Source organism: Balaenoptera borealis (genome assembly GCF_965194805.1).
Source record: "Balaenoptera borealis genome assembly, chromosome: 11".
NCBI lineage: Eukaryota > Metazoa > Chordata > Mammalia > Artiodactyla > Balaenopteridae > Balaenoptera > Balaenoptera borealis.
This window is the reverse complement of record NC_138868.1, coordinates 18,218,323-18,236,839: the sequence shown is the minus strand read 5'-3', so window position 1 is coordinate 18,236,839 and position 18,517 is coordinate 18,218,323. Positions and strand designations below refer to the sequence as shown.

The 18,517-nt window shown below is 39.0% G+C and overlaps 1 long non-coding RNA gene across 2 annotated transcripts in view; it reads right to left on the bottom strand.

Moving 5' to 3' along the window:
- LOC309606575 overlaps positions 1-18,517 on the bottom strand; it is a 402,482-nt gene that overhangs the window by 297,712 nt on the left and 86,253 nt on the right. The gene's annotated exons all lie outside the window — the stretch shown is intronic.

The window sequence follows — 18,517 nt, the reverse complement described above, 5'->3', positions numbered from 1 at the left end:
GAAACATGGCCCAACATGCAGTTGTGCTTTCAGAGAACTGGGAGAGACAAGTTCTGCCTCTCTTGATGCAGACAGACAGAATTTCACCCTCCCTGGAATCATCCAAACTTGATTCTTGGCTGCAACACTTCAAACAAAAAAACATATTCTATTGTTTTTACTTCAAAGAGGAGTTTTATAGTTTCAAATCCAAAGCCACAGTTTCATGGAAATTTATGAGACCAAAAAATGCTTACAACTAAATAGTGGGTTTCTAGGTAGTAGCTGCTGTGAATGACACTCAGCACAGACTCTTTGTATGGTGCATTGGGCCAAAAGCCAGAACTAAGATCTTGGCCTTAATCCTAGAGCCCCCTCTCAGGGGCCAATACATGGCACAGGGACACAGGGTACAGGTATCACTGGTACTAAAGGCCTTGCATCTATCATCTGCATTCCTGCGTCATATCTTTCATATCTAGAGGGGTCACCAGTCTGCAAGTCACAAGATTCTAATGACAACTCCTTAATGAGGCTGGGGTGACTATTTCATTGAGTTACTGGAAGCATAAGAGTCAAGGGAAGGTAATATAGATTATCTCATTGAAGTAAATAATTTAAGTTCCCGGTAGTACATGATAAAGATACTAGACTTTTTGATACCCTCTCAGAGAAAAGAATCACTTGATATTTTATGTGTCCTGCAGTGATTTTATCTAACCTGAAAGTGAAACATACATGCATATTTATATATCTACAGGTATTTGTGTGTATACATATATAATTAGTCAGATTGAGATATATGTCTATATCCTTTGTGAATACTAGAAATAAAATATATTTAAGCAATGCCACTGATTTGCATAATAAAAAGAGAAAATGAACATTCTAAATGAATACATAGGGAATGTTTAGTCTTACAAATAACAATGCAAATTAAAACAGTAAGGTGACATTTCATTGCTATTGCACAGATGAACTTTTAAAATAAATCACAATTACCAATGACAGTGAAGATGGTAAAGTTTATAAGCTCAAACAATTCGGGATGTAATTGCAATGTGAGTCTACCACTTTCAAAAGCAATATATCAGCGCATATCTATAGAAATAAAGATATCCCAGTAATCCCATTCTCAGAAATTATTCTGGAGAAAGCATTCATTTAAGCTTTTTTTTCTTTCAATTAGGATGTTCACTGCAATATTATCTATAATACCCCAAAATTAGAAATAATTAAAATGTCCAGCATTATGGTATGCCCACTCATTGGAATGTTATACAAATATTTTAAAACCTTTTTGAAATTTGCAACATTATGTAAAGTATATGTGACATATACTTTACATATACTTTAAAGAGCAAAGTATAAAATTCTATGTTCATACTGACTACAACCATGCAAAGATATATTTGCCTAAATTTTTATATAAACGTAATATCCTTTAATTAAACTGTTGGCATCAGGAATGCTTTTTAATTTTCTTTTTAATTTTTAGTATTGTTATTTTCTCAATTAAAATGGGAAAAATAGAGCCAGATTCTATTGCAAAGAAATAAAATTATTTTCTCATTGTAGAGGGTGTGTATGCAGATGTTAAGAAGCAGAGGTTTCGAAGTCAGTAGAACAGTTGAGTTCGTGGCTGCCCCTTCCCTTGGAAGCTGTGAGACCTTGGAAAAATAATTTACACTATCTGTCAGTTTACTCTTATGTAAGATGGAGATAATCATTTTTTATAACCGTGGAGATTCAGTGAAATAAAGTCTTTACCTCTTAGCAAAGTTTATGGCCTACCATAAATGTTCAAGAAATAATAGTTTTGGTTTGTTTCGTTTTTCATATTTTGGCAGCAACCAATTTTAGGTCACAAAAATACCATCCAGAAAGTCTTCTTAATGCCAGAATATCTAAATAAAAAGTAAAAAACAAAGAAAAGCCTGTCAGAAATATATGTGACAAAATATTTCCTTTTGGACCTCACCAAGACAACATACTTTTGTAAATGCAATTTTTTTTTCCATTTTCTTTCAGGTACTTTGAATTTGGAGTACGCAAGTTTTTGCAAAAGAAATGCTTTCATAAAATTAAACTTAAGTCCATATCTACATGTGAAGAGGGACACTGAAAATTACATTAAGTACATTGATTTTTCTATGGAAATGAAATATTTATATAGCTGACATATGAATTATAAACAACTCTTCTTCTCTTCCCCACCTCATATCTTATATACCTATGCCGGCATCTGTACTTAGTCTCCTGAAAGAGTTAATCTTCCCCTCCCCAATCCCACCCAGTTCCACCAAATGAATGAGCAGTTTACTATTTTTTTTTTTTATTCCCAGTGGGGTCTGGCCTAATTCACGTGGGCACAATGCACGTAGGTTCCAAAGGATCCCACTGATCTATGTATTACAGAGAGCTTCTAATACAAAAGTCCATAGAGAGTGCTTTTAGATTTTCAAATATCCAGTTTTAACTTGAAAGCTGTGCACATTTGCTCTGGAAGGACATAACAATGACTCCCCAACATTGTTCCCCTTTTCAATATAGCCACACTTGAAAGGAATTCAGTTTCTTTAGCAACAAAAGTATCCCAAGGACCCAAGGTCCTCAGTGTTCACATCTCAGAAAGACTCCATGTGAGAAGAGCCGCTGTAGTTTCTTTTGAACATCCATCGTTGCCTCTCAGCCCATCTGGATCAGTGCTGGGTGTAGGACAATCTTTCTAACTTGAGACGTGGGGTGAGACAGGAGAAAAACCAATGAGATTTATCACCTTCCCTTCGTGATGTACCCTGGCAGCAAAGTGACCCAGGCAGTTAAGAAGCATATTGCATGCATAACAATTTAATGAGATCTTGGAGACTTTGGTCTCCAGTGAGTATTTCATTGGGAAATTTCTTCATTAGTTGGTTTTTATAGGTAAATCTTGCCTCAGATCCCAATGGGAGCTTGCAACATCTTTGAGAAGCGAATGTGAACTCACAATCAGAATTTCCTCTAGTCAGGTACTAAGGCTGGTAAACAGAAAACTTTTTTCCATGAAGGAAATTTCATCTTTTCTTTGGGGAGAAGAGGTCAAAATATCTACTCTCTGAACTCATTTTTTTAAAAATATGCACAATCCTGTATGAACTAACTACTACCTCCATTTCAAAAGATGCCCTAATGAGATTCATTAAGTGATAATTATCCTATCCACCTTTCACTCATTCATTTATTCATTCATTCAGCATATATTTACTGAGTGTCTACTATGAGCCAGGTACTATTCTAGTGAATCAAAAACATTAAAAAACAACAACAACAGGTAAAAATAATTCCTGCCTTTGTAAAGCATCCAGTCCAGAAGAAGACAGAAAATAATAAACATAAAACACATAAATATATAGTGCATTAGAAGTGCAGGTATTTGGCAGAATTTTCAAGCAGAGGGGGCAACCAGTGCCAAGGCCTTAAGACAAAAGCACGCCTGATCTGCTTTTAGATTTTCAAATATCCAGTTTTAACTTGAAAGCTGTGCACATTTGCTCTGGGAGGACATAACAATGGCCCCCCAACATTGTTCCTCTTTTCAATATAGCCACTTGAAAGGAATTCCGTTTCTTTAGCAACAGAAGTATCCCAAGGACCCAAGGTCCTCCGTGTTCACACCTCAGAAAGACTCCATGTGAGAAGAGCCACATGGAGAACAGCAAAACAGCTAGCAATGTCTGAAGCAGAGTGAAGGAGGAGGAAAGTAGCAGGACGTGAGGTCAGACAGGTCAGGAGTGCCATGAGGTTACTGTCAGGATTCTGGTTTTCACTCTGAGAAAATGAGGAGCCAGAGAAGACTTTGGGGTAGAGGAGCAGTGCCATCTGAATTATCTGTTAAAGAATCACTCTGGATACAGGGATGGAATAGCATCAAGTGTTGTATCTTCTAGGAAGCCTTACCTGATACTGCCATCTCAAAGGAGCTGTCTCACCTACGTACTTCTTACACATTCATGTATTCATTCAACCACATTTACTGAACATTAGCACTCTTACAGGAATTGGAAATACAGAAATGAGTAGTATTTTGTCACATTTGGATTCTCCAGCATCTATAATTCCTTCTTATTTGGGAAAACCCCCATTATATGGGTGTTCTGAGGTGACATAGGGTCTTACCTTTCCTCCTGCAAAGAAAGTTTAGTTAAACATGCCATGCTTAGGTAATGGGAGAGAGGGTGATATTCTATGATTTATATGTGAAAAAAGGAAATCATAATAGTTTCTAACTGGAACTCTCACCAAACTCAACCATCTGCTTAGAGAAGACAAATTATTCTACCTTACTTCAACTTAAGTGCTTACTGTTGCTTGTTTTATTTTTATTTTCACCAAATTCAGGCATTATTATCTCCTTTACTATCCAAACACTTTGGATAAATACTCAGATTTTCAGTATTTCTTTCTCCTTTTCCTCCCCTCCCTTCATCACTCATTAAAATATGTCAAGGGTGAACTGAGAGAAGGAGACTTCTGTTCCCAGTTTTTGCATTGTCTTGATTTGGGAAAATTACCTCTGGTTCTAAATGGCCTTCATTTAGGGTGACTTGTGGAGTTTGTTTTCCTGGGTGTAGGTCTCTGTCCGGTTGTCATCCTTGGGTATAACTGGTCTGCAGTGGTATTTACTGAAGTGTGGCAAGTTCTGTTCGGTCTCGTGGACATGATGCTAGCACATGATGATGATGGTGATCGTCTCTGCCACTGCCTCAGGCCTTAGGTTGATACATAATCTGCATGCCTGTCCTTATCGTCCAGTGTTCTGAGCACCTCTCTATCCACAAAGGCAACAAGGAAATCTTGACTTCTCTCTCCAAACCTGGCTAAAATGTGTAGGACAATATGAGGCTAATCTCAAGTCCATACTCTTAAAGATCTCCCTTAGACAGCATCCTCTATTTTCTCACGGTGCCAATTGCAGTGTTTTAGTCTTCCAGTCTTCTGCCTAAGCTCAGGGAATGGAGGGCTTACCCAATGTTTTCAGAATTCCCAATGTTATTCTCTCGTTCTTTTTCTCTTTTTTCTCTTCTCTCCCCTTCTTCTTCTCTCCCTGCTCTTCTTCCCTCTCTCCTTCATTCTCTCTCTCTCTCCCCTCTCTCCTTCATTCTCTCTCTGCCCTCACCCTCTCTGTCCCTCCTATGTCCTCCTTTTTATAACATAAGGCTCTTAACATAACATAATGTTTCTTTCATAGCATAAGGCTCTTCTCTTTTAGGTTTGAATATTAACATTTAAACCCAGTTATGAGAGTTCCTGGAAAATTCCTTTCTCTCTCACCAAAGTCAGTTTTTGTTTCTATTTTATCCACACCAAAAGCACTTCCTAAGTCTCCTTGTAGACTTAGAAACTCGATTTGTAAGATCAGGGCTGGGTTCTAGGCTGCATTCCCCCCTCCCAAAATAATCAATCCCTTCACTACAGTGGCTAGAGAAGCAGCTGAAGGACAACCAGGAAAACTAAGATTTTCAAAAATGTTATCATCCATATACTAATAAAAATAATAAGAGCTCATACTTATTGAGAGCCTCCTCTATACCCAGGTCTGTCTATTCCCCAAACACTGCCTCATAACATTTTTCCTCTATGGAAAAGTAAATAGAACAAGGAAGAACTTCCCTTCTCATAACAAGCTAAGTGATTATGCCACTCAAAAAAACTTAGGCATATTTTTAAAAATATAAAGGTTCAAATCCCTCTTATCAATATTTTCTTTAAATAATAATAAGAGAATACATTTGTTGAATGCTTACTATCAGTATATTTTCACTAAGTTTGTTGTAATCTGTATACCAAAAAATATAATGTTTTGAATATAAAAAATATTTAAATAATGATTTAAAAAAATAGGCTTAGAGGTGTTAAGTTTGCCCAAGGTCACATGGCTAAGGAGTGCTGAGGGCAGCATGATGCCTAAGCCTGTACCTGTATCCTTTTGAAGAGTCATAGTGCAGAAGCATATTGAAAATTAAAGGCTCTGAGAGATCAGGTCAGAGGTAAAGATGCCTGTTTAACTGTATTTAATAGTGTTTCCTCTAAGTGTCTTTGATTCTAGAATGGAAATATCAAGACAGTTTAGGAACTGTAGGTGGGGAGTGGGGGGCAAGTTTCTCCAGTGGCTCGTGGTTACATGGGAGATGGAGAACAAAGAAAACAAAGTGATGGTGAACCCGTGCTGGACCAACATCAGCAGGACAACAGAAGATCCATTCACTCAGTTTTCTGGGTTTTTTTTTTAACATCTTTATTGGAGTATAATTGCTTTACAATGGTGTGTTAGTTTCTGCTGTATAACAAAGTGAATTAGCTATACATATACATATGTTCCCATATCTCCTCCCTCTTGGGTCTCCTTCTCATCCTCCCTATCCCACCCCTCTAGGTGGTCACAAAGCACCGAGCTGATCTCCCTGTGCTATGCAGCTGCTTCCCACTAGCTATCTATTTTACATTTGGTAGTGTATATATGTCCATGCCACTCTCTCACTTCGTCCCAGCTTACCCTTCCTCCTCCCCGTGTCCTCAAGTCCATTCTCTACGTCTGTGTCTTTATTCCTGTCCTGCCCCTAGGTTCTTGTTACAATAGCCAGGACATGGAAGCAACCTAAGTGTCCATTGACAGATGAATGGATAAAGAAGATGTGGCACATATATACAATGGAATATTACTCAGCCATAAAAAGAAACGAAATTGAGTTATTTGTAGTGAGGTGTATGGACCTAGAGACTGTCATACAGAGTGAAGTAAGTCAGAAAGAGAAAAACAAATACCGTATGCTAACACAGATATATGGAATCCATTCACTCAGTTTGCAGAGCAAATACAGCATGTCAGTTGTCTGTTTAGCCCTAGAAATGTACAAATAGGCAGGACGCCCTCTCTGTCCTCAGGAAGCTCTGAGTCAAGCGTTCTCTACTTCTGTTAGAACAGTCGACTCTCAACCCTAAACAGGGGCTTTATTAAAAGACAGATCGCTGAGCCCCACCACCAGAGTTCCGATTCAGTAGCTCAGTAGGGTGGTGCCAAAGAATCTGCATCTTCTACAAGCCCCCAGGGGATGCTGATGCTACAGGTCCCAAGTGCACACTGAGAGAGTGACTGTGTCACAGTGTTAAAGTACTAGCTTCTTCAGTCTCCTGGGAGGATATTTTCTGTCAATTTCCACTGTTTCCAAAAAAAGAAGCTCAAAATCTTAATCTTATTGGTACCTCTGTGTTCATGGTAATATAACAAAGGCCACAGTTATTTGTTTATCTAGGCCATAGATGTGCTGGGAACATTATATTTATCACCAACTTTTTACCCTCAGAATTAATCAAAGATAGATTTGTTAATCAGTAATCAGTACCTGATTTGAGAGGCTCAGAGAGGTCAGGAGTTGACAAAATGCAAATAGCTTGAAAGGTGTAGAGCTGGGATTCAAACCTCTTATCCCCAAAATTCTATATTTTTCATTTTATTGCTGAGACCAGTTCATTTGATGGTGGTGTTTGGAGATGGAGGCCTGTGAGATGAGTGGCTTGTTAAGCATCAGGAAGCCTCAATAAATAATTGTTCGAATTTCTTTTTTCCTCTTCCTGCTCATGAGGAAAGCACCTCATATGTAAAAAAGACTGCAGCTCAGACAGTGTTAACAGTAAAAAAAAAAAAAAAAAAAAAAAAAGAAAGAAGGAAAGGTGGCCTGCTGCCCTGCTGCCCAGTGCCTGGGAACTTTGCCTTCCAACACCTGCTTTGCTTCTGGAATTCAGCTTTCAGCCTCACCCCCACCCGTCCACCTCACCCCTGAAGTGGAAGGGAAAGGCCACCCGCACAGAGTCATGGCAGCTGTGGCAAAGAGTGCACGTCAGCGGCACCGCCAGCAGGAGAGCAGGGGTACCATCTTCTTTGGTGCTGCCTGCCTAATCCCTGTCCTGTGCTGGTTGTCATGGTGACAAGGGCAATGCCTGTGCAGGTGCCTTACTGCGACTGAGACACGTGTGACTCCAATGATGACGGGAATGAAAGAGGATCAGCCACGAGCCCTCAGCTACAGCGGGAGGGCTCTGGATCCTGTGGTGCTCTAAGCAGTGGTTAGAGGATTAAGACGGCTGAGGAAGTGCAGGAATCCAAGTCAGGTGCTCCTGAGGCAGCCTCCCACCTCCACCCCACGTGGCTTTGCCTGGCTGGAAGCTTAAAGAGACCCGTCTGGAGGCACAGGCTCCAGATTTGTTACGGTTGATTAGAAAAGGTGCTTTCCCAACCTCAAGAGAAGCACGTATGTTGTTCTAAAATCTCCTTTACTTTCCTACCAACTCTTCCATCTGCAGGAAAAGCACAGGAGTGACCTAGAGGGCAGAACAGAATTTACATCGTCTTTCTCTATGAATCAAACTGAAGTGGCAAGAAATAGGAAAATGACTCCACAAAAGGGAGCATGTTTTTGAGTGTGTGTGTGTGTGTGTTGAGTGGTTTTTCTTGAAAAACAGTTCACAGTTTCTCAAGTATTGGGGAGTTATCGTTTCAGCTGGATTCCAGGGTGGTTCGGAGAAGCAAGAGAAACTGGAGATATAAAGTTGAACATTGCCTTACATGTGTATCTGACCACCGGCTGCTTCCCTGCCGCCTCCTTCACAGCCAGGTGCACTGACTGTCCCTCACCACTGCACTTCCATCTCCTCTCTCAACTCTTTCAACGGGAGACACATTAATACCCGGCCTGGAAGAGGAAAAGGAAAACAGAACCGCAACATACTGAGCACGATTAGTGTGCTAGGCGTTTGATGAACACTTCCTCATGAACTCCAGACAATGTAGCACTTGGAGATAAGTGCAACCATCTCCATTTTACAGATAAAGACATTGGACTTCAAAGAGTGTAAGCAAGGTGCCCTAAATCAGAGACAGAATGTGGATCCATATTTAGGTCTTTATTGTCACCAAACTTCAATTTTTATTCCTACTACACTGCCACATCACACTGTCCCTCAAACAGAAGAAAGAAAATGTTCTCTTCTCCCCTCCGGTAATTTTGACATTTAATTGGCAAGAGTTAGAATCTTGCTTATTTTTGATGCCTTGTCCCAGGATGCTTATCCTAATCTTTATTATTAATAATAACCAGTATTGCATGATTTTACTATGTCCATTCACAGCACTATAGCATAAGGAATATGTTTAAGAATTTTATTCCTATTAAAGATATGCAAATTTAGGCTTAAGGAGAATATTCGCCAAAGGTCCTACAGTTCATAGAGGTCTGAGTTAGGATCTAAACCGAGGTCTGTCTGTTTCCAGAACAGAGCACTTACTCCCTATGCTGTGACATAAGGCACAGTTCTTATGAGCTTTCTGGGAGAAAGGAGAAAAAGGAAAGGGATCTTAAACTTTTTCTGTTGCTCCCCATGGAAATGAAGCTAAACCATGTGAGTTTGGAGCTTAAGCAAGGGCATTTCAAGAAAGCTAAGAGCCTTTCCCATGTTATCTTTTATAGATTTTGTTTGAATTCTGGGATGTTCCCAGTGTCTATTGTTTTGGGCTGGATACTTAGGTATGGGCAACCTAAGTCTGCAACTGAAATGACTTTCACAAAAGCTTTCCTTCCAGGATGTGCTTGATAGAGATCAATGCACTTAATATTCATTTCAGGCTAATTAGCTAAAGCAAGGGTCCCATGAACACCAAGAGCCAGGAGAAGGGACAATTTAGGACATCTTTGTCTAATTCCTCTTTAAATGCTAATAGCTTTGAGATTATTCTATAAACAGGCAGTATCAGAAAAGGAATAAAAGGACCTGTTTCATTTAATAAAGGAATCACCAAATGGATTGGAATGTTTATAACAGCCTAAGTAATTATCTATTCATTTAGGTCAGACTACTGTGGGCATCCGGAAAACATAACTAAGAAGAGCAATTCGATTTAGGTGTAGCCTGCAACAGGGCTCCGTTATGAAACACCCCCTGATCCTGCACTTCTACATGCCTGGTGGAAAACAGATTAGCTCTGCGACAGAGAGTGAAGACCCCTTTCCTTGGTGCCCCAGAACTGCAAGTCAAATATTATAACAGAACAAATAAAATCTATGTTCTAATGTAATACATGTTGTTACCTAAACAATGTATTTCAGTAAGGGGGCACAGGAGGCTGGGATAGACACTAAAACATTATCTGGAAAATCAGAATGACGTGTGTTCAAATCCTGGTTTCTCCTTAGTAATCCCAAATACACCCACCCCAAAGGGTAAGAGTTGTGCGGTGCTACGGCTCTCCCATTATTTATTAGGAGACTAATTAGGCAAGTTACCTAACTGTTCTAGGTCTTTGTCTTCTAAAATCAGCATTATCATAGAATCAAGCTCGCAAAAGTTGTTGTAAGGATTAAATGAGATAATAAATGTGCAAAGAGACTAGGCTATAGTAAATGTACAATAGATGGTCATAATTGTTACCTGGCTCAGCTACAGAAGTTGGCTCTGAAAGAGACACCTGAGAGGGCCAAGGGCAAGGTGATTAGCTTAAGAGTTTAGGCACTTATTACTCAAGAAGGATCCATCCAAGGAGTAGTAGGTCCTTCCAAAGAAGATGAATTATGCTCTTGTTAGGTGAGTGGCAACATCAATCTGTTCTTAGGACTTTAATTTTTGGCTTTCACAGAGATTAAGAAAATGGTACAGCCATCTGGAAAGGGAGTTGGGAAAGCTCCAATGAGTATCTGTGCTCCAGCTGAATAGGCAGCAGTTCATCAAAGATCTACAGTTCTAATAGTTGTTGTTGTTACATGCTCTGCCTTGGCCAGGATTGGCTGCTGAATCACCAGAAGAGCTTCTGAAAAACGCAGATCCTGGGTCCTAGTCCAGATCTGCTGAATCAGAATCTCTAAGGGGTAATGCCATGGAATATGACTTTCCTAAAATTTCCTCAAGGCACAGGACACATTCTGTGGGCTACTGTTCAGAAACCAGTGAGCTAAGGAAGTAGGTGAGACTGAGCCTGCTGTAGTAAAATGTCACCTTGGTGATGGGGACCTTTCTGAATACATTCTACTTGTCAGCTTGCACTCATGTCTCATAGGGATGTATCTGAGGCCCATTAACATCCACTTCACAAAACACCAAGTGCCTATGTGTCTTATTCGTGCTTTCCTCCACTAATAAGCTATTTTTTAAAATGGATGGTTTAAAATGATGGTTCCTAATGACAACTTACTGACATCCCATCAGGCCTCCTTTGTCTTGACCCATCTCTTGCCTACACATGGGAAAACAGAAGTAATGCAGCAGGAGCTTTTAAGCAGGTATATAAAAAACACCTAGTTATCATGACTAGCAACTTAGGTGTGATTGTTTGACTTCCCCTGCAAAGGGCCACTGCAGCATATTAATAAACCAAGAATCAGGTTGAAGTTTTTTTAGATGTTTCCTCAAAGCAACTTCAGAAGGTAGAAAATAAACATATCCAGGAGTGGAACTGCTGGATCATAAGTCAGGTGTATGTTCAGCTTAGGCAAAAACTTTTAAGTTTTCCAAGGCGACTGAACCAATTTGTACTCTCTCCAGCAGGTATGAGAGTTCCAGTTCTTCTACATCCTTATCACCATGATATGGACTTTTCAGTCTTTTTAATTTTAGCCATCCTGGAGAGTGTTTAGTGGGATCTCATTGTGGTAGTAAATTTGCATTTCCCTGATGTGTAATCATTTCACATGAAGTGCCTATTAGAGCGTTTTGCCCATAACTCATCAATTTCATTCCTAAGTATATGCCCAAGAGAAGTGAGTGCATATGTCCACCAAAAGACATATACAAGCTGTTTTATTTATACAGCAAACTGGACACCATCCAAATATCTATCAACAGGAGAATAAATAAGGCAATTTTTATGCAATGGAATATACACTGCAAGAAAAAGAAAAACTACTAAAACATGTAACATCATGGATGGTTCTCATAGATATGTTGCGGGATAAAAAAAGCAGACACAAATGAGTATGTGCTGTATAATTCCATTTATATAAAGTGCATGAACATAACATATTACAACTTCAGATAGCAATCGAAGTTGGAATAGTAGGTAGCTCTGCTGGCGGGGCATGTAACTGGGGCAGGCTTCATGGGCACGTCTCATAAGGCTCCACATTTAGAAAGGCCCTTTGCTTACTTTAATGCTCTGCTCTCACTATCTGGAAATTCTTAATATTCTTGAACAAGGAGCACCAGGTTTTCATTTTGGACTTTGAGCTGCACATCATGCAGCTCACATGTAATCGACTAGACAAAGGCACAAGAGAACCTCCCAGGTGTTGGAAGTTTTCTATATCTTGATTGAGGAGGTAGTTACATGGGTGTATGTATATGCTAAAATCTACTAAGCTATACACATAAGACTTGTGCACTTTATGTAAGTTATAAGTTAATAAATTAAATTTTAACAAAAACGTAAGAGAATAAATAGAACATATAGTAATGCGAAGAGCAACCTTACTAGGATTGCCAGAGGCCTTCCTGCATAGCTCTGGGGAAGATTCTAATAAAAGTGACTCCAGCTGTAAGAAAGAACACGGAATGGTGGAAACTGACATGCACTGAGAGTATCTACTATGGAATGGTGGAAACTAACATGCACTGAGAGTATCTACTATGTGTCAGGCACCATGGAAATCATTTTACCTGTTCTAAATCATTAAATCTTCCCAGCAACCTTCTAATATAGATACAATTAGCCTCAATTTATGGATAAGGAAAAGGAGGTCCAGAGAGGTCAAGCAACTTGTCTAATGATGGACAGTAAGTGAGTGGCCAAATGGAGTTGCAAACCCAGATCCACCTGCCTCATAGGCACATCCTTTCCACACTATTATGCCACCTCAACTTGTAAAAATCTCCTAGTCATGTATCTGGGGAGACAAAAAGGCTGACCATGTTCCAAAAATATTTCAATGTGACTTAACAATTCAGAGGCTAGATACAATGTGGAGAAATCCTTTTACTGCCCTTGCAGACATGCTGTGCCCTCCCAGGGCATGAGATTCGATTTTACCCAGTGAACATAACTGTAGGTATTAGTCCTGGAAATACAATGAACCATCACAAGTATTTGACTCAAGGGCTTGGTTCAGCCTCTGATTCTACAGCTTGCCCATGGGCCATAAGAAATAAGCATTGTTATGTGACCTTCAAAACATGACAGATGAGTAGCAAAATAAATGATTCATTTAATGGGTTTAGATATACAGGGCCTTCCCTTGCTTCAGCACTGAGATCTTATTTATGGCCTGGTCTTAACTGAGTTTCTTTGTGTGGAAGCTTTGAAAAGCCATTATAGTCAAAACCTTTCACAGGATTTATTATTAGAATGCTTTGAAAATTTCTATGTAGAAAACAGAAGCAGGGGAACTATTATGTCTGTTATGTGAATGCAAAAAAAAAAAAAAAATCCACTTAAAACATAGACTTCTGAATGTTTGACACTTTGGAAATAACCAAAATGGGAAATAATCTATACTAAATCTGGTTTAAAATATATGCTTATGTAGGGTTTCATGAGACCTTTGCATAATTCTTATCCAATGTATTATTCAATAAACATGTATTGAGCATCTTTATATACATGTCAGAATGCTGGGGATTCTCATGCATATGAGATGGATGAGATATGCATTTGACCTTCTGGAAGATAAGAATAAATAATGGTATAAAATATGTATCTACAACTGCCTAGTAAAAAGATAATGTAATAAATTAAAGAATTATAGCGTCAAGAGAAGGGATGATGGGAGGAGCAAGCCGGTACCCCCTTATCTTTGTCAGGAAAATTAGTGATTGCCAGAAATATAATGGAATTGCCAAATAATATGAAATTAGCTATGTGGGCAGTGTGGTTCCATTTACTTTTCGTTTTCCTCAAGGCCGTTTTAGAGTCTATCGTCTTAATCCTTTATCCATGTCTCCCTCCCAATCTTTATCTCTAGCCCATTGTGTTTTTCCTTTTCTTTCCTCACCTGGATCAAAATTCTTAGGAGAGATTACGGACATACCCAGAGGGGTGTGAAACGACTGTGTCCTAGCTCAAGACAAAGCATGGATATAGAAATGGACACAGTAATAGCTGGCATTTATTAAGCACTTATGATGTAAGCTCTTCATGTTTTAACTCATTTACTCCTCATTACAGTCCTGGGAGGTGGTACTATAATCATGGCCACTTTAAATGTGAGAGAAATGAGGCAAAGATTTCTTAAGTAAAATGTCCAGTCACATCATATGCTCGTAAGTTATGAAGCAGAAATTCAAACCGAGGCAGATTGGCTCCAGAGCGTCACTCTCAAACATGATGTTATATTACACAAGGCAGTAAAATTGTGGGACACAGAAAAAAGGATCTAAGATGCACAGTAAGTATGAACAATGCATCTGTGAGCCAGTTTGGCCTCTTTTTATCATATGACCCAGTTCCCTCAACTATTAAGGGATGCCATGACTACTGAATTTGGAATGCGATGGGAATCATGTCACTGGAAATAGTCCAGTTATAGATAAGAAAAGTGAGGCTGGAGAAATCAAGTGATTCCTCCTAATATGCATAGCTAGGATTAGAGCCTAAATACTCTAAACTCTAGGACCTATATGCTTTCTGTATAACCACACCGATGAATACACCTGATTCTAAGGCTTCCTTCATCTCCTCCATCCTTTTACAATCTCCCAGTCACATGGCCTGTCATTGCACATCAACACATTCACTACAAACCAAAGATAGAACCTTTGAACACGAGAGGAGAAATGTTCTTAGAAAACCCTTTGTTCCCCAGACTTGTTTTATATAGATGGGAAGACTGAGGCCTAGAAAAGCAAAAGATGTGTTGCAAAATCATATATATATATATATATATGTATATAGTAGCTAATTGGGAGTTAATTTCTTCCACTTCCTACATCATCCCATATATAATAAACTGTTTACCAGCAATGACATGTATTAGATCATGTGACTAATCTCCCACCTCAAATTTTCACATTGAATGTTCAAAACGACTCATGAAAAACATATTATGCTTATTTTTTGAATTCAGGGTCATTAAAATCCCAGCTCTAATGACTTCAAACTCAGTGTTGTTTCCACTTTGCTACAGCTGTCTCTCACTGTTTAGTACCATAGTATTCTTGGTTAGATTTATTGGCTCTAGATTTATTGCCATTCAATATCAATTAGCTACCAACCACATGGCAGTGATATGTACCCTAAGATTTATACCGTATTTAGTAAACATGCATTGAGTACTTGCTGTGTATCTTGTATACTAGTATATACATGTGTAGACATATATGTGTGTATATGTATATATGTATATATTTTATATACACATACACAGAGATGTATACCTTCATAATATTTAAGAAACACAGATATATCTCCTCATATGTCCATAGCATGTCATATGATCCCTTTCTTCAAAATCGTTACATCAAATTAATACGTAAAAAGGGTTAATTTGAAATAGTTGACGTATAATACTTATGACAATGAGAAATATCAGACAAATCTGTCCGACTAAATAATCTTTTATATATCCTCCAAAGTTTTGCTTTCTTAAACTACAGGTACTAGAGTTAATTTCTTATCTTGCTTTTACATATTATTCAAGATCAAAAGACAATGAAGTTAAATTAGGCTTCCCTGTGAGCTTTGAAAAGCAGAAAATGGCTGAAAAGTACAGCAAGAAGTTGCTCCACACCTGAAAACTGGCAGAATAGAAGACTAAAACCTTCACCACCAGACTCCACCACAAAAGAGATTGAAATGGGTGGTAGGGCAGGTCAGAAAGCCCTGAGGGAATCCTTCCTGAGTCCCAGGGAAACAAATAAAGAAAACTGGTGTGCAGGAAAACATGATCAGCTAATAATAGGGAGAACAAACAAGTCCAAACCAACCAAAAATATGTCAAGCATGGGTCTATTTTAGCATCATCTGGCTGTGTCCTTGAAATAATAAGAGATGATTGCTTCACACTTAGGAGAGTCTGACATAACAGCTGGCTGTAAGTACATGCTCGATGGGCATCCTCCTCTGTGCTCCTTATTGAACACTGCTTGCTAAATAAGAAAGTCACATTCTTTCACCACTCGGATCAAAATGGTCTATGGCATTCTATGCTACTTTTATTAATTACCATTTAATACTAGCCCAGCACACAAGCACCACAGAGCCCTTCATATAAACCTCGTATCAGGCTGGATACTTTGTGAGCATTATCATATTTAGTCCTCACAAAAGCTCTGTGAGGTAAGTCTTATCAGGATCACAATTTTAGAAATGAATAAAGATGAATACAGAGTTTAAACAACTTTCTTACCATTTGCACAATTGACTAGTGTCAAATAAGGTAATAAACCAAGGCCTATTTTATGCCAAAGGCTGTGCCTTTAACCACCAGAGACACTACCTGGAGAAAACCCTCGTTCAGAAAAGAAGCTTACAAATGCAGATTTCAATTAAACACACAATAAAGAAAACTGCCATGAAAGACAATTTCCAGCATTTTGGAAGATGCTCTCTGTTCTGCCTCTGCTCTGAGTTTTAAAGCAAAGAGAATCCCTTCATCCCTTCTCAGCCATTGGACTACTGGCCTTGCCCTTAAACCTGGTAGCTGTACCTACTCTCCAGGGCACCGGGTTCGACCTTTGGGGGATTATAAAAGTAAAGCTGAGCGAAAATAATCTCCACTATGGCAGCTTTTAAGGGACCCAGTTTAAGTGGACTGAGGTGTCAAAATTCATCATAACAATTCACCTCAGTAAAGGCCTTAAATGTCAGTTTATCTTTGCAGTGAGAGTACCTTAGAGCAAAAACTGAGAACATATCCCAGGACAATAACCTTCCTTAGCTGAGAGCTTCTCTGAACCACTGTTAATGTCTCTTCATTTCACACACACTAAAGAGCAAAATTAATTCTGCAGTCAGAGAGCGTGCTGTCTTCCTCTCTGGAGATACTCAGCCTGTATTAGTTTGCCAGGGCTGCCATAACAAAGTGTCACAGACTGGGTGGCTTAAGCAACACGATTTTTATTTTTTCACAATCCTAGGAGCTAGAAGTCCAAGATCAAGGTGTTGGCAGGGTTGATTTTTTTCTAAGGCCTTTTTCCTTGGCTTGTAGATGACTGACTTCTCCCTGTGTCTTCACTGGTTCTTCCTTCTGTGTGTGTTTGGGTCCTAATCTCTTCTCATAAGGACATGTGTCATATAAAATTAGGGTCCATTCATATAGCTTCGTTTTACCTTAATTATCTCTTTAAAGGTCCTGTCTCCAAATTCAGTCATACTCTGAAGTACTGGGGGTTAGGACTTTAACATATGAATTATGGGGGGTGGGAGGAAGGAATACAATTCAGCCAGTAACACAGCCCAATTAAAATAATCCTCATTTGGTACTGTTCTATCCCAGTGCCTCTGAAAATTTCAGTTCTTACTTAAAAGCCTATTCTTGCCATTCAACAAGTCTTCCCAACCTGAAACCCCAATCCTGCTCCAGAATATAGTGATAAAGTCCAGTGCTATGTTATCTTGTACTCCCAGATTACAGGGTTTGGTCCAGGGATTAGCATATGCCCCAAGCAATAAAATAAAATGTAATAGAATTTTTCCTAGCAGAATAAAGCCTCCTACTCTTGCCTCTTGAAAAAAAAAAAATCCAGAATGATGTAACCCAGTGGGCCAGTGAAGAGATTTTATAGCCAAGAAGGGCAAGTCTGAGAATAAGTCAAATAAAGTTGGAGAGCAGAGTAGACATGAAAGACTGAGAGAATAGCATGTTGGTGACACTTTTTGAGGCTCTGGAACAAACTGTGTCTGGAGTTAAAATTATGCCCAGTCTTTCCCATCACAACAATATCTGTTGCTTTAGCCATTTGGAGTCTGACTACCTGTAATTCTCAACAGAAAGAATCTTAACTGAAACAACAGTCTCATATAGATGAAAGAGAGGAATGACCCACAGGAACAGGCTGCAAGAATAAATTATGAAAGTTTCCTCATGCTTTCACCTGTTTGCTCTATGCGGATAGGGTGTCTGTGTTAAGTTTCTAAAAGTCAAGATTACCTAATTAATTCAACAAATGCCTACAAAATGCATAATAAAATCAGATATTGTGCTACAGCATGCGTTCTCCACAGGGGTGTTATTGCCCCGAAAGGGATAAAAATTAGTTCTTCTGGGAGTGGAAAAATCTTGTTCTATTTTATGTACAAAACACAGTGCACACAATGAATACACAAACATAGAGTATATTGTTGGTATTAGAATTTCATGGGGGAAGGGGACAGTTGGGGGCAGGTGGGGATCTGTCCAGAACAAATTCTTAGGAGGGCAATAATTTTCAAAAAACGTTGAGTAACACCATGCCAAGGGAAATTTGGAGAGATGCACACACAAACAAATGTGAACACAACAGGCACTGTGATAGAGAAATATACACGGTACAATAAGGACCAAAAGAGAAGACATTTTCAAACCTATAGGGACAGAGGATTGAC